The following is a 13,743-nucleotide window of genomic DNA, read 5'->3' on the forward strand; positions in this document are numbered from 1 at the left end:
TTTTAACTATAGGTCTAGGTAAATTACTATGTCTTCTAATTCCATTAATTCCCATTTACTTCCAGAAATAGAAATTTCCTTTTTATGTTTGCCATTATTACTCATATCACATGTTTGAAATAGCCTTTTAATACATACAATGTTTTTTTCTGGCAAGATACTTTTATTGTGGTAAATATGCATAACATTATTTACAATTTAACAATTTTTAGTGTACATTTTTGGTGGCATTAAGTACATTTGCAATGTTGTGCAACCATCATCACTATGAATTTTGAGAACTTTTTTGTCATCTCAATAGAACATTGTACCTACTAAACAGTAAGTCCCCATTTATATCTACCCTGAGTCGCTGATAACTTCCATTTTATTTTCACTCTATATGAATTTTTCTATACTAGATAATTTATATAATTGGAATCATGTAATATCTGTCCTTTTGTGCCTGGCTCATTTCATTTATTATGATGTTTTCAAGATTCATTTATGTGGTAGCATATAATAAATTAATGATGTTTCACTGCTGAGTAATAGTAATCTGTTACATTGATGTACCACATTGCATTAATCCTGTTTAAGGAATTAGAGAAATAATATTATTTAAATGACAAATTTTTCAAAGTGATCTATAAGTGCAATGTAATCTGTATAAAAATGCTCATGACATTTTTTTTTGGCAGAAACGGAAAAATCCATCCTAAAATTCATTTGGAAAATCAAGGGACTCTAGATGTCCAAAACAGTCTTGAAAAAAACTCAAAGGGCTGACATTTTCTGATTTTAAAACTTACAACAAACTAACAGAAATAAAAATAGCATGGTGCTAAAAGAAAGAAATATAGACCAGTGGAATAAGATAAAGTTCATAAATAAACCTTCACTTATTTTCAATTAATTTTAAAAGATTTACTAAAGTTCAATTGATACACAAATTTGTATATTTAGTATGCAATGTTGTGAGTTTCATCCTATCTGTGAAACAATCACCAGAATCAAGGTTATAGACATACTCATCACCTTCAAAGTTTTGTTGTGTCTCTTTTTCTTGGTAAGAACACTTAATGTGAGGTCTACCTTTTTAAGATAATTTTAAGTGCACAATAAAATATTGTTAAATAAGGTACTATGTTGTACAGCAAATCTCTAGAACACATTCATCTTGAATAATTGAAACTTTATGCCAATTAAGAAACAACTCTCCATTTTTTCCTTTCTGCAGTCCCATCATTCCTATCTCTGTTTGTATGACTCTGATATTTTAGATACCTCACATAAGTGTAGTTATGCCATATGTGATCTTCTGTAACTGGCTCATTTCACTTGATGTAGATTAGAGTGACTATCTTGTGAAAAGTTTTTTGAAGTCCTCTGTTTTGGGAATAAAATTCTATGTATTATTTTTAATAGCTTTATGAGGTATAATTAATATACAAAACTGCCCATATTTAATGTATACAAGTTGATGCGTTTGGACATATGCAAACACCTGTGACATCATTATTACTATCAAAGTAATAGACATATCCAGCACCTTTCCTGTGTTCCTTTCTTTTTGTGGTAAGAACACGTAACATGAGAACATGAAATGTACCCTCAGCAAACGTTGAAGGTCACAATACTCTCTTGTTAAGTATAGGCACCATGTCCTATAGCAAGTCTCTAGAATGTATTCATCTTGTGTAACTGAAACTTTATTGAACAATTCCTCATTTTTCCATCCTCCGTGTTTTATGTATTTAATATTGCATGTATTTAATATTCAGTAGTTACTGCTGAATAGTATTTTATTTTATTGATATACCATATTTTATTTATTCATTCAACTGTTTATGAATATTCGGGTCATTTCCAGTTTGGGGGTATTACAAAAAAACTGCTATGAATATCTGTGTATAAGTCTTTGTATGGGCATATACACTTTTCATTTTCTCAATGGTGATTTCAAATGGTAGATGTATGTTTAATATTTAATTTATTTTTTAATTGTGTTATGTTTGTGGGTACATAGTAGATGTGTATAGTTGAATGGGGCATAAGATGTTTTGATACAGGTGTGCAATGTGAAATAAACATATCATGAAAAGCTGAGTATCTACCCCCTCAAACAGTTATACTTTGAGTTACAAACAATCCAATTACACTTTTTGCATTATTTTAAAATGTACGATTAAGTTATTGACTATAATCACCTTGTTGTGCTATCAATTAATAGGTCTTATTCATGCTTTTGAACTATTTTATTTGTACCCATTAGCCATCCCCACTTTCCACACAGTTGCCTCCTACCCTTCCAAGCCTATGGAAACCACCATTCTATTCTCTATGTCCATAAGTTCAATTATTTTGATTTTTAGATTTCACAAATAAGCTAGAACATGTGATATTTGTCTTCTGTGTCAGCCTTATTTCACTTCACATAATAATCTCTAGTTTCATCCATGTTGTTGCAAATGACTGTATCTCATTTTTATGGCTAAATGGTACTCTGTTGCATATATGTACATTTTCTTTATAGAGAAATCTGTCAATAAACACTTAGGTTGCCTCCAATCTTAGCTATATACTCAGCAGTGAGATTGCTGGATCATATCGTAGCTCAATTTTTAGTTTGTTGAAGAACCTCCACACTGTTGTCTATTGTGGTAGCAGTAAAGTACATTCCCACCAGCAGGGTACAAGGATTATCTTTTCTACACATCCTTATCCACATTTACTATCTATTGCCTGCCTGTTGGATATAAACCATTTTAACTGGGGTGAGATGCTATCTCATTATAGTTTTAATTTGCTTTTATCTTATGTTCAATAATGCTAAGCACCTTTTCGTGTACCTGTTTGTCATTTGTATGTCTTCTTTGAGAAATGTCTATTCAAATATTTTGCCCAATTTATGATTGGATTATTAGATTTTTTTCTTATAGAGTAGTTTGAGCTCCTTATATATTCTGGTTATTAACCTCTTGTCAAATGTATAATTTGCAAATATCTTATCCCATTCTATGGGTTGTCTCTTCACTTTGTTGATGGTTTCCCTTTGCTGCACAGAAGCATTTTAACTTGATATGATCCAATTTGTTCATTTTTGCTTTGGTTGCCTGTGCTTGTGGGGTATTGCTCAAGAAATCTTTGCCCAGAACAATGTCATAGAGTTTTTTCTTAATGTCTTCTTTGAGTAGATTTATAGTTTGAGGTCTTCAATTTAAGTCTGTAATCTATCGTTGTTTGATTTTTGTATATAGAAAGAGAAAAAGATCTGCTTCCATTTTTCTGCATATGCATACCCAGTTTTCCCAGCATTATTTACTGAAGAGACTGTCTTTTACCTAGTTTTTATTCTTGGTACATTTGTCAAAAATGATTTCACTGTAGGTGTATGGGTTTGTTTCCAGCTTCTCTATTTTGTTACAGTGGTCCATATGTCTGCTTTTGAATGCAGGTTTCTGGTAACTTTAGAGATTATGACATTAGAATAAAGAAAAAAAAAACATTCAGGACTCTGAGAGTGAAAATGTTCATAATGATCAAGCAGAATAGGAGTTAACCACATGGACTGAACTAACAGAAGACTGAAAAAATCCTTTTATGATTTTTGCTTAAAACATTGCTGATTATTTGTTTGTTTTTCACAGCCCAAAAAATTAAAACTATTTCTTTTAACAATTGAATAAAATATACTCCTATAAGCAAAATCTGGAGCATATTTCTCTCTACCTGATTTCTCCAAAATTTGGAAATTATTTGTGAGTATTCCTAACTAATAGTTATATAGTTATTTGCCTAAATGCAATAAGAATTTGTTTTATTTTGCAACAGGACACAATTGGAGAAACTGTTTATTTTATCAAGGCTTTAATAGGAATGATATGCTTCCATTTAAGGAATGAATGTTTATTTATAGAGCCAATAAAACCCCCTTGGGAAAACTGGCCTCATACCTTGTTTACATAGGCCCTTTTCATGGTTCCTGACCTGTGGTAAGAAAAGAATGTCAGTTTCTGACAGGCCCAGCAGCCTCATTATCTTGGAACCTCAAGAGGAGAGTAATTTACCCAACTTATACAGGTTTTCAGTGGCACAAATCCATGGCTGGATTCAAAGATTTTTAGAAAGTGTCTTAACTAAGATCCTTACGGAACAAAGTTTCATCAAAACCAATTTAAAAAGAAGCCTATATGAAAAATAATTATTTTTGCTGTGCCTTAGGCAAACAATAAGGCTAAGTATAATAAGACTAAAGCTTATTTTGCAAACAAATCAATCCTATCATAATTTGTTTTTATTATAAATGAGGACTGAAGAGAGAAAAATTATGTTTTAATAATTATGGTACACTTGTTATTGGATTCTGGTCTCATCAGTTGCTTTTGAGTTTTTCTACAATTTAGACTAACCCTGCTTGTTTCTGTAAACCAACCGATAATTCCTGACTTCAACTTAAAAGAAACCAGAGGGATGGACCATCAAGTTTCAGATAACCCTCAATGAGAAATACAGTCCTATTAATATTCAAGAGCCATCCTACTACAGAGTAGTCCTAGACTGCCCATCGGTGGGACATGACAAAAGTGAGATCCTGCCTCTGTCACCCTTGTACCTAGCTGGATACTGCTTTCACCAACTCAGGGAGCCGCCCTGCCCTAAGAGCTAGCAAGAGTTCAAAACTCACGGAATCACTACCAGAGCCCCTCTTGTCAACAGGAAGAAGTTACAAAACACTGACCTTCATCCATTTTTCCCATAGAATTTGAGCCTTGAACTCTTGAGGGGAAAAAATGTTATAGTAGGTAGCTAGTCAGACATAAGCAGAGCAGAAGATGAATCTCCCCCAACTAGGAATGTCAGCTGACCATCAGGTGATGTGGCAGTTGTTAAGCTGTCTCTCTAAAATAATAACTAGTCATAGCCAGCACCAGGGAAAGACAGTCTCCTGATAGATAGAAAAACCAGAAACTAGTGATCAGCTTCTCAAGAAGCTCTCAGGAGTTAGGTGAGTAGGCTCAAACATGCAAACTAAGAGGCTAAATTCCAGAGTTTAACTGGTATCTGACCTTATCGGAACACTCAACTGATAAAGGAAAAATGTCTCGGGTGACCATGCGTACAACTCCAGTAAACACACTGCACATACAGTTCCTCCCAAGTGTTGGCAGGCCACTACACATGAAGAATGTCAACATATAAGACCCCAAGTCAAGGGTCAAACTGTGCACTCTATCTCTCAAGTCGTCCACTTGTTCTTCTTCCAAGTGTACTTTATTTCCTTTTCTTCCTGCTCGAAACTTTTAAAATAAACTATTACCCCTGCTCTAAAAACTTGCCTCAGTCTCTCACTCTGCTTCATGGCCCTAGTTAAATTCTTTCTTCTGAGGAGGCAAGGATTGAGGTTGCCGCAGACCTATAGGAATTAGCTGTTCCTAACGTAGGAATTCACTGTTGTTTCAGAGGGGAAGAAAAGTTGGAAAATATAGGTAATTATGTCGAGGGGCAATAAATGGTTACTAGAAAGAATGAATAGATACTGAAAGAATGAATAGATGCAATGAACATAAGTTGACTTACAAAATAGTTCTCAAAAACTGAATAAGTCTGAAAGACATATTACTTTGTAAAAATTTTGGGCCAGGTCTGATTACATTCTTGGTCTTCTTTCCTGCAACAGATAATGAGATAATAGGGAGGAGAAAAAAAATATATGTATTTTCTCAGTGGGTCAGTCTAATCTTTATATAGATAGGAACAGAGTATCTTCCAGGGCCTGTTGATTTCTAAGGTTTTTTAATTCAAAATATTCTTTATACTAGGAAGACATATTTTTGAGTAAAATTTTGCATGCTCGTTCATTCACCTCTTGAATATATTTCAGTTTACTCTTACAATACAAAAACAACTGAGTTTTCAGAAGCAGGAATTTTAAAAATACTTTAAAATATTTTCTGATTTCTGTTGGGAAATAAGAGGGAATATATTCTAAATAGTTTTAACATTGTGTTAAATTTTGTAGTAGGCTTTTCTGTTTCATTGAGTTTAAGAAGAAAAATAAGAAATGAAAGTGTTTTAAAGGAAAACAATCCTCAAATTTGTCTTTGTATAATTCATAAAATTGACTGTTAAAAATAGGATGATTCTAAAATTTTCCTTTTTCTCACTTCAGAAATACACTCTATGCATATTAGAAATGCAAATAAGAAAACAAATACAGTTTATATTCACAAGGCACTAGTCTATATTTATGCTTTTTCCCATATAAAAATGTGGCCAATTTATGGTAAATCACTTCAGTATCCCCAAATTAAGCAGGAGTATTTACCTTTTCCTCACATGTTCTAGAATTGTAGTAACCTAACATAAATCTCATCAGAGAACAATTAATAACAACAAAAGTTTTCTGGTTCATATATATAATTTCAATGCAAAGTAAAATCATAAATTCTGACTCTCTGAAACATTCAAATAAAAGTATTCAAGACTGTGAGATTGTTTACTTATAATAATAGGAAACCTTGTAGTAAACACATTTAAAATGACATTTTCTGGAAAACAGTGTATACATCAAATAGCTTTTCAAGTGAGAGTGTTTAAATATTTCCTTTCTTCAATGCTTGTGATTGAATAAAAATAGAAAGTCACGTTCATAGTTGAGTTTATAATCTCGTGAGTGAATTGAAGACTGCTACTAATAAAGCAAAATAAACAGATGGAAAGAAAAAGAAGCAACATAAATTCTCATGCTACCTTTTTTCTGAGAAGTCAGAAGTGATGAGCAAAAATAGAATCATGACTAAATAATGTGGCCTCACAGGGCACATTTGCAACAAGATCTTCATGACAGAAGGCAGAAGGCATGCTGTTTGTGAGAAAAACAAACAAATTAACATTGATAGAGGGTCTACCATTTGCAAGAAAATACTTTCCATTTTCTTTTATGCTCCACTGGGAGCCTCTTGTTCCACAAGTAAGCCCTAGAGAAAAGTAGGCCTAGAGAAAAGTAGGATAGCATTATACTGTTCTAATTGTGTCTTCTACTATTACTAATAATAATTTTATTGAACATAAATCATGAACCATATATATATATATATATATATATATATATATATCTGTTTTTGAGACAGGGTCTTACTTTGTCACCCAGGCCAGAGTGCAGTGTCATGATTATGGCTCACGATAAGGGCAGGACCAGGTGGAAATGACTGAATCATGGGGGTAGTTTCCCCTATGCTGTTCTTGTGATAGTGAGTGAGCTATCATGAGATGTGATGGTTTTATAAGGGGCTCCCCACTTTGCTTGGTACTCATTCTCTCTCCTGCTACCCTGTGAAGAGGTGCCTTCCACCATGGTTGTAAGTGTCCTGAGGCCTCCCCAGACATGTCTAACTGTAATTCAACTAAATCTCTTTCTTTATAAGTTAGCCAGTCTAGGGTATTTCCTCATAGTATGAAATTGCCAATGCAGAGAGTGGGGTACTGCTATAACGATACCCACAAATGTGGAAGTGACTTTGGAATTGGTAACAGGCAAAAGTTGGGCCAATTTGGAGGGCTCAGAAGAAGACAGGAAGATGTGGGAAAGTTTGGAACTTCCTAGAGGCCTGTTGAATAGTTTTGACCAAAATGCTGATAGTGATGTGGACAATGAAGTCCAGGCTGAGGTGGTCTCAGATGGAGATGAGAAACTTGTTGGGGACTGGAGCAAAGGTGCCTATTGATGTGCTTTAGTAGAGAGACTGGCAACATTTTGTTCCTGCCCTAGAGATCTGTGGAACTTTGAACTTGAGAGAGATGATTTAGAGTATCTGGTGGAAGAAATTTCTAAGCAGCAAAGCATTCAAGAGGAAGCAGAGCATGAAAGTTTGGAAAATTTACTGCTTGATGATGCAATAGAAAAGAAAAACTTATTTTCTGGTGGGTAATCCAAGCCCACTATAGAAGTTTACATAAGTAATGAGGAGCTGAATGTTAATCAACAGTAAAATGGGAAAAACCTCTCTATGGCATGTCAGAGACCTTCACAGCAGCCCCTTCCATGGCAGACCCAGAGTTCTAACAGGGAAAAATGGTTTTGTGGACAGGGCCCAGGGCCCCCCTGCTCTATGCAGCCTTGGGACATGGTGCCCTGCATCCCAGCTGCTTCAGCTTCAGCTGTGGCTGAAAGGAACAAAGGTAAAGCTTGGCCATTGCTTCAGAGGGTGCAGGCCCCAAGCCTTGGTGACCTCCACACAGTGTTGAGCCTGTGGATGCAGAGAAGTCAATAATTGAGGTTTATGAACCTTCACCTAGATTTCAGAGGATGTATGAAAAGGCCTGGGTGTCCAGGGAGAATTTTGTTGCAGAGGAGGAGCCCTCATTGAGAACCTCTGCTAGGGCAGTGTGGAAGGAAAATGTGGGGTGGGAGCCCCCAAACAAAGTTGCCACTAAGGCACTGCCAAGTGAAGCTGTGAGTAGAGGTCCACTGTTCAACAGACCCCAGAATGGTAGATCAACAAACAGCTTGCACCATTCACCTAGAAAAGCTGCAGGCACTCAACATCAGCCCATGAAAGCAATTGGGAGGGGGCTATACCCTGCAAAACCAGAGGGGCAGAGCTGCCTGAGGCCATGAGAGACCACCTTTTGTATCAACATAACCTGGATGTGAGGCATGGTGTTGAAGGAGATCGTTTTGGTACTTTAAAGTTTAATGACTGCCCTATTTGATTTTGGACTTGCAAGGGGCCTACAGCCTCTTTGTTTTGGCCAATTTCTCCCATTTGCAATGGGTGTATTTACCCAATGCCTGTACCCTCATTGTATGTAGTGAGTAACTAAATTCCTTTTGATTTTATAGGTTCATAGGCAGAAGGGACTTGCCTTGTCTCAGATGAAATTTTGTAGAACTGTTGCAAAGGTATAATTGTGTTTTAAAATGTGACGACATGAGATTTGGGATGGGCCAGTAGTGGAATAATATGGTTTGGCTTTGTCTCTACCCAAATCTCACCTTGAATTGTAATAATCTCCATGTGTCAAGGGCGGTACCAGGTGGAGATAACTGAATTATGGGGGACAGTTTCCCCCATGCTATTCTCATGACAGTGAGTTATCATGAGAACTGATGGTTTTTTATAAGGGGCTTCCTCCTCTGCACAGCACTCATCCTCTCTCACACTGCCCTGTGAAAAGGTGTCCTCGCCCATTATTGTAAGTTTCCTGAGGCCTCCCTAGCCATGCAGAACTGGGAATCAATTAAACCTCTTTTCTGTATATATTACCCAGTTTAATTTATTTATTCATAGCAGCATGAGAACAGACAAATATAGTCTTACTTTGTTCTTACAACTGCCCTATAAATTAAATGCTATTTTTTTTTAAATGTTGTGGCTCAGGAAAATAACACTCATAGTGGTCAGTTTACTTAGTAAGATTATAAAACTAAGAGGTTCTATAGGTGAGATTTACCTGAGGATGTTTGACTCTAGATCCTGAACTCTTTATTGCTATTGTATTATGCTTCTCATGACCCTGGAATAAATTGTGATGATATATAATTTCCACAGGTAATTATAATAATAGTAGTAGCTCATCATTTATCAAATTCTTACTATGGAACAAATTCTCACAAACAGTGGGATTGTAATCACTGTATCATATTTGTTCTCATACTTTCTTATGCTCAGATAGAGGTTCAGTGCATTTATCAAGATTCCCCCAACTAATTGTGAGAGAGCAAGAACTGGAATTCAAATGAATGCGGTGATAAAGATTATTTCCCTGACTAATCTTCTTTTGTTTTTGAATAGCAAATAGTTTATTGGTAAGTACATGGTTTCAACGGGAGTAATAAATTCACATGAAAAGGATACAATAATAAAGTCAAAAGAATAAATGCTTCCTAATCATCAGAAAATCTGTGGCCATTAGGGCTTACACACAAAAATCCAAAATCACTCAGAGGCCAAATCTTAAAGAAGATTCGTCCTCTTATTAATCCATATGGAATAGGTCCATAGTACCTGGAATCTGTAGAATTATGTAGATTATCACCTTCTAACCAATCATGACCCATTGGCACCATAGGTCTGTTCTATAATTCATTCAATTTTTAGGGAAGTCACAGGGCTTCAAAAAAAAAAAAAAATTAAAGCATGTCTCAAAGCATAAGTGGGTGATCCATGATTTCAGGAATCCTCGGGCCCCAAAGAACACTGAAGACCCTCAACCAGGACACAGGTGGGCCTTTCTCACCTGAGTTCTGCATCATGCTCTTCTGAATCAATTTTTACTAGGTCCCATCCTTGCCAGACCTCTGTAACCCAGTTTTAGGAAGTATCCTGGTAACTCAGTTTAGTGATGTTAAAAGATAAACTTAAGCACATTAAAATTTTAAAGAGCTTATTTGAGAAACAATTATTCATGAATCAGGCAGTGCTAGACTGCAAATGGTTCAGGGCTGTACCAAAAAGATGCAAGAGGAAAATGTTTATAAGGTGTTTGTGAAAGTGAGACAAATAAAATATATTTAATTGATTAAAGTGTAAAGTCCCTAGCAAGAGGTTAGTTGTCAATTTCTAATTGGTAAAATATCTAGTTAGAGGTTAGTTGGTGGTTGCTGATTGGTTAAGCTTAAGTTTTGTTTTATTGTTTATATTAAGTTAGGTTTCAGTTTGCTTACATGGAAACTCAAGGCACGGGAGCCCTCTCAGCCTAATAGCCTCCCGATTCCTTATTTTAACAGAGATAATTCGTGATCTTATTGATATATGATCAAATTATTTATCCTCATTTTCTCTCAGGTGATACCTGGTAACCCTGTTCTACCTTTAGCAAGAATCCTGTGATGTCAGTTTAACCAGGATCTCCCCTTGCCCCTGATGTTCTCTCTTAGTAATTTTTTATCCATTGTTTGGCTACAGACCATAAATTTTCTTTTTGAATTTGTAATTGAGGACACTTTCCACCTACTACAATATTTCCTGAATAAAATCTGCTTTTAATATTTAGTACCTAGTTTTTGTTACTCTTTAACAGTGGTCTCTATGCTCCTAAAAATGATACTTCATTGAATGTTTTTAAATATGAGCAGAAATTTGAGTGAATTTGTAACTCTAAAGTTATTCCACACCTTAAATTAAAATACTCATACTCTCTTCTCCATGAATCTGAGTGTGTGTTTTAACTGGCAAGGTCTTCAAATATCTCATTTACTTTATAAATTATAGGTAATACATTTTAAATACTTTATATCATAAAAAGTATAATTGCTATATTATAAATTTGCAATGACAGAAGAAAAAGCAAAAGAGTGTAATACAGAGAATATTAAGATATTAACTACACAGAAATCTGCAAACATTTAGATTTCTGCTAATATTAAAATTATTTAAAGATTTTGCCAGGCAATTCCAGAAATGTTACTTTAGAGAAATGCAATTATTTTCTCTTCCTCCTATATTTAAATATTTTGCTTCTGAACCAAGCTAAAGATATTATACTATAAAATTCCATATTAAAGCTTTAATAAGATGAAAGTTACTTTTCTAGTTTTGGCACTATACAGGCCAACTACTTCATCTTAAGTTTGATGAGCTACTCTGCCAACATGAACAGGAACTGTCAAGCTTGCATCCTAGATTAGTGCCTGGAACATGGTAGGCCTTCAATACAAATTAATTCACTGTAAAGATCTACCAATTTTCTGGTTTCAGAAAACCCTGGAAAATAAAAAAGAAAAAATCCATTCAGTAATTAAATGGAAAATGATGTCAAATACTGTTAGAAGAGGAAACAAGAGCAATATAATAATGGTCTGAAATCTGTGGAATCCTATAAAAAAATCATCAAATATTGGTCTCAAGAATTATTGTGCCACTATTTAATTTGAAATTTACCTGTGCATAACTTGTCAGGCTAGACCAATTACGCTATCATGTCTAACTTCATATATCCTGCGAGATATACTGTCTTTTAATAGTCAATATGAATAATACTTTTGAAAGACAATTGTATTCTTAAAAAGACAAGGTAATTCAGGTTTAATGTAATATATTTTGTTAGTAAGTGAAGAAATAATGTATTCCAATTTAAAACTAAAGATATGTCGAGAATCAAATTGGTAAAACCATATGAAGTTCTTCATTTGTCTAACTTTAAGACAGCGACTTCTAAACAGGACAAATAGTTCTGGTAACTTAAAAGTTGTGACCTCTTTATAAGCCTATTTATCAGCTGAACAAATCTCATATCACTTTTCATATGTATGAAATGACTACAGAAAGTGATGTAGGTAGCAGTGGCTACAGGAATAGGGTCAAAACAATATTTTTTACTGAAAGTTACATTCAAATTAAACAGTTGGAAGATTTATAGACATTTTAAAATTATACTTAAAGCAACAAAGGTTAATGATGTATATACCATTATAAACACATGTTTTAGACCTGGCTTTTGATCAAGTATATTAGTCTTTTTTGTCATTATTCTCTTAAATATACTATTTCTATTGAAAGCTACTTGTAACTGAGTGCAAGCTCAGCTGCTTGCCATTTGTAAAGCTAAATGAACAAGGATGAGATGCTGTGAAAGGAAATGGACTTTAATCCAAAAGCCAAAAGTGGGGAAATAGCCAAGATTATGCCTTAAAGAAACCATTTTTTATTCTGGGCTGAGTGCAGGGGATTAATAGGAAAAATTTTGGTATGAGGAGTAGCAAGGAGACACTGGTATATCTGACTTATTCTAGTGAATATCTTGGATTATTGGCCCCTCTGAGGTTTGGCTCATGCCATCTGAGGTATGGCTGGGTTGTAAATTAACTACTGCCTTAAAGTAATCTTCAGGTGAGTGTAAATTCTGTAGCTGCGTGAATTGTTTCAAGATTTAGACCCTGGAACTTTCAAGTCAGCACATGATTAGATATGGGAAAATGTTATGCAAGGGAGTGTTTTGTGGTAAAAAGAGAGCAGAGGTTATTACATTATTAAGATCAAAGCCAAAAACAAAACAAAACAAAACAAAAATTTAAATGGGGAACTCTGTTACATACTCATATTGTAACAAGTAGACTGTACCTCCAAAATGAGCAAGATTAATAAAAACTTTGCTTGTGTTTTTAATAAAAGGGAAAGTAATAAATTATACCTTAAACTCAATTACAAAATAAAAAGCAAATAATTAAGTATTCTCACAATCTTTAATGATACCATCATTAATAATACAATAAAATATATTTTTAAAAGTTTAAGTGCTAATTTAAAATTTTAGAACATGTAGCATAAAAAATCACTTTCATTTTTAAGCTATAATATTTTGTTTTTGCTATATTATGTATATGTATACACATATGTATGTATGTATATATAGAAGGATTATAGCATTATGACTTTCAGTTTATGTTTATTTTGTGATTTTCTGTTTTAGTTTCTGCATTAATTAGAGTTGGCAATTTCTTTTAATTTTTTTTTTCATTTTTCCATAGGTTATTGGAATACAGGTAGTGATTGGTTACATGAATACGTTCTTTAGTGGTGATTTGTGAGATTTTGGTGCACCCATCACCTGAGCAGTATGCACTGCACCCTATTTGTAGTCTTTTATCCCTCCACCCCCTCTCACTCTTCCCCCCGCCGAAGCCCCTAAGACCATCGTGTTATTCTTACGCCTTTGCATCCTCATGACTTAGCCCCCACATATGAGTGAGAATATGCAATGTTTGGTTTTCCATTCCTGAGTTACTTCACTTAAAATAGTAGTCTCCATTCTCATCCAGGT

Source organism: Macaca fascicularis, chromosome X (genome assembly GCF_037993035.2).
Source record: "Macaca fascicularis isolate 582-1 chromosome X, T2T-MFA8v1.1".
NCBI classification, from domain to species: domain Eukaryota; kingdom Metazoa; phylum Chordata; class Mammalia; order Primates; family Cercopithecidae; genus Macaca; species Macaca fascicularis.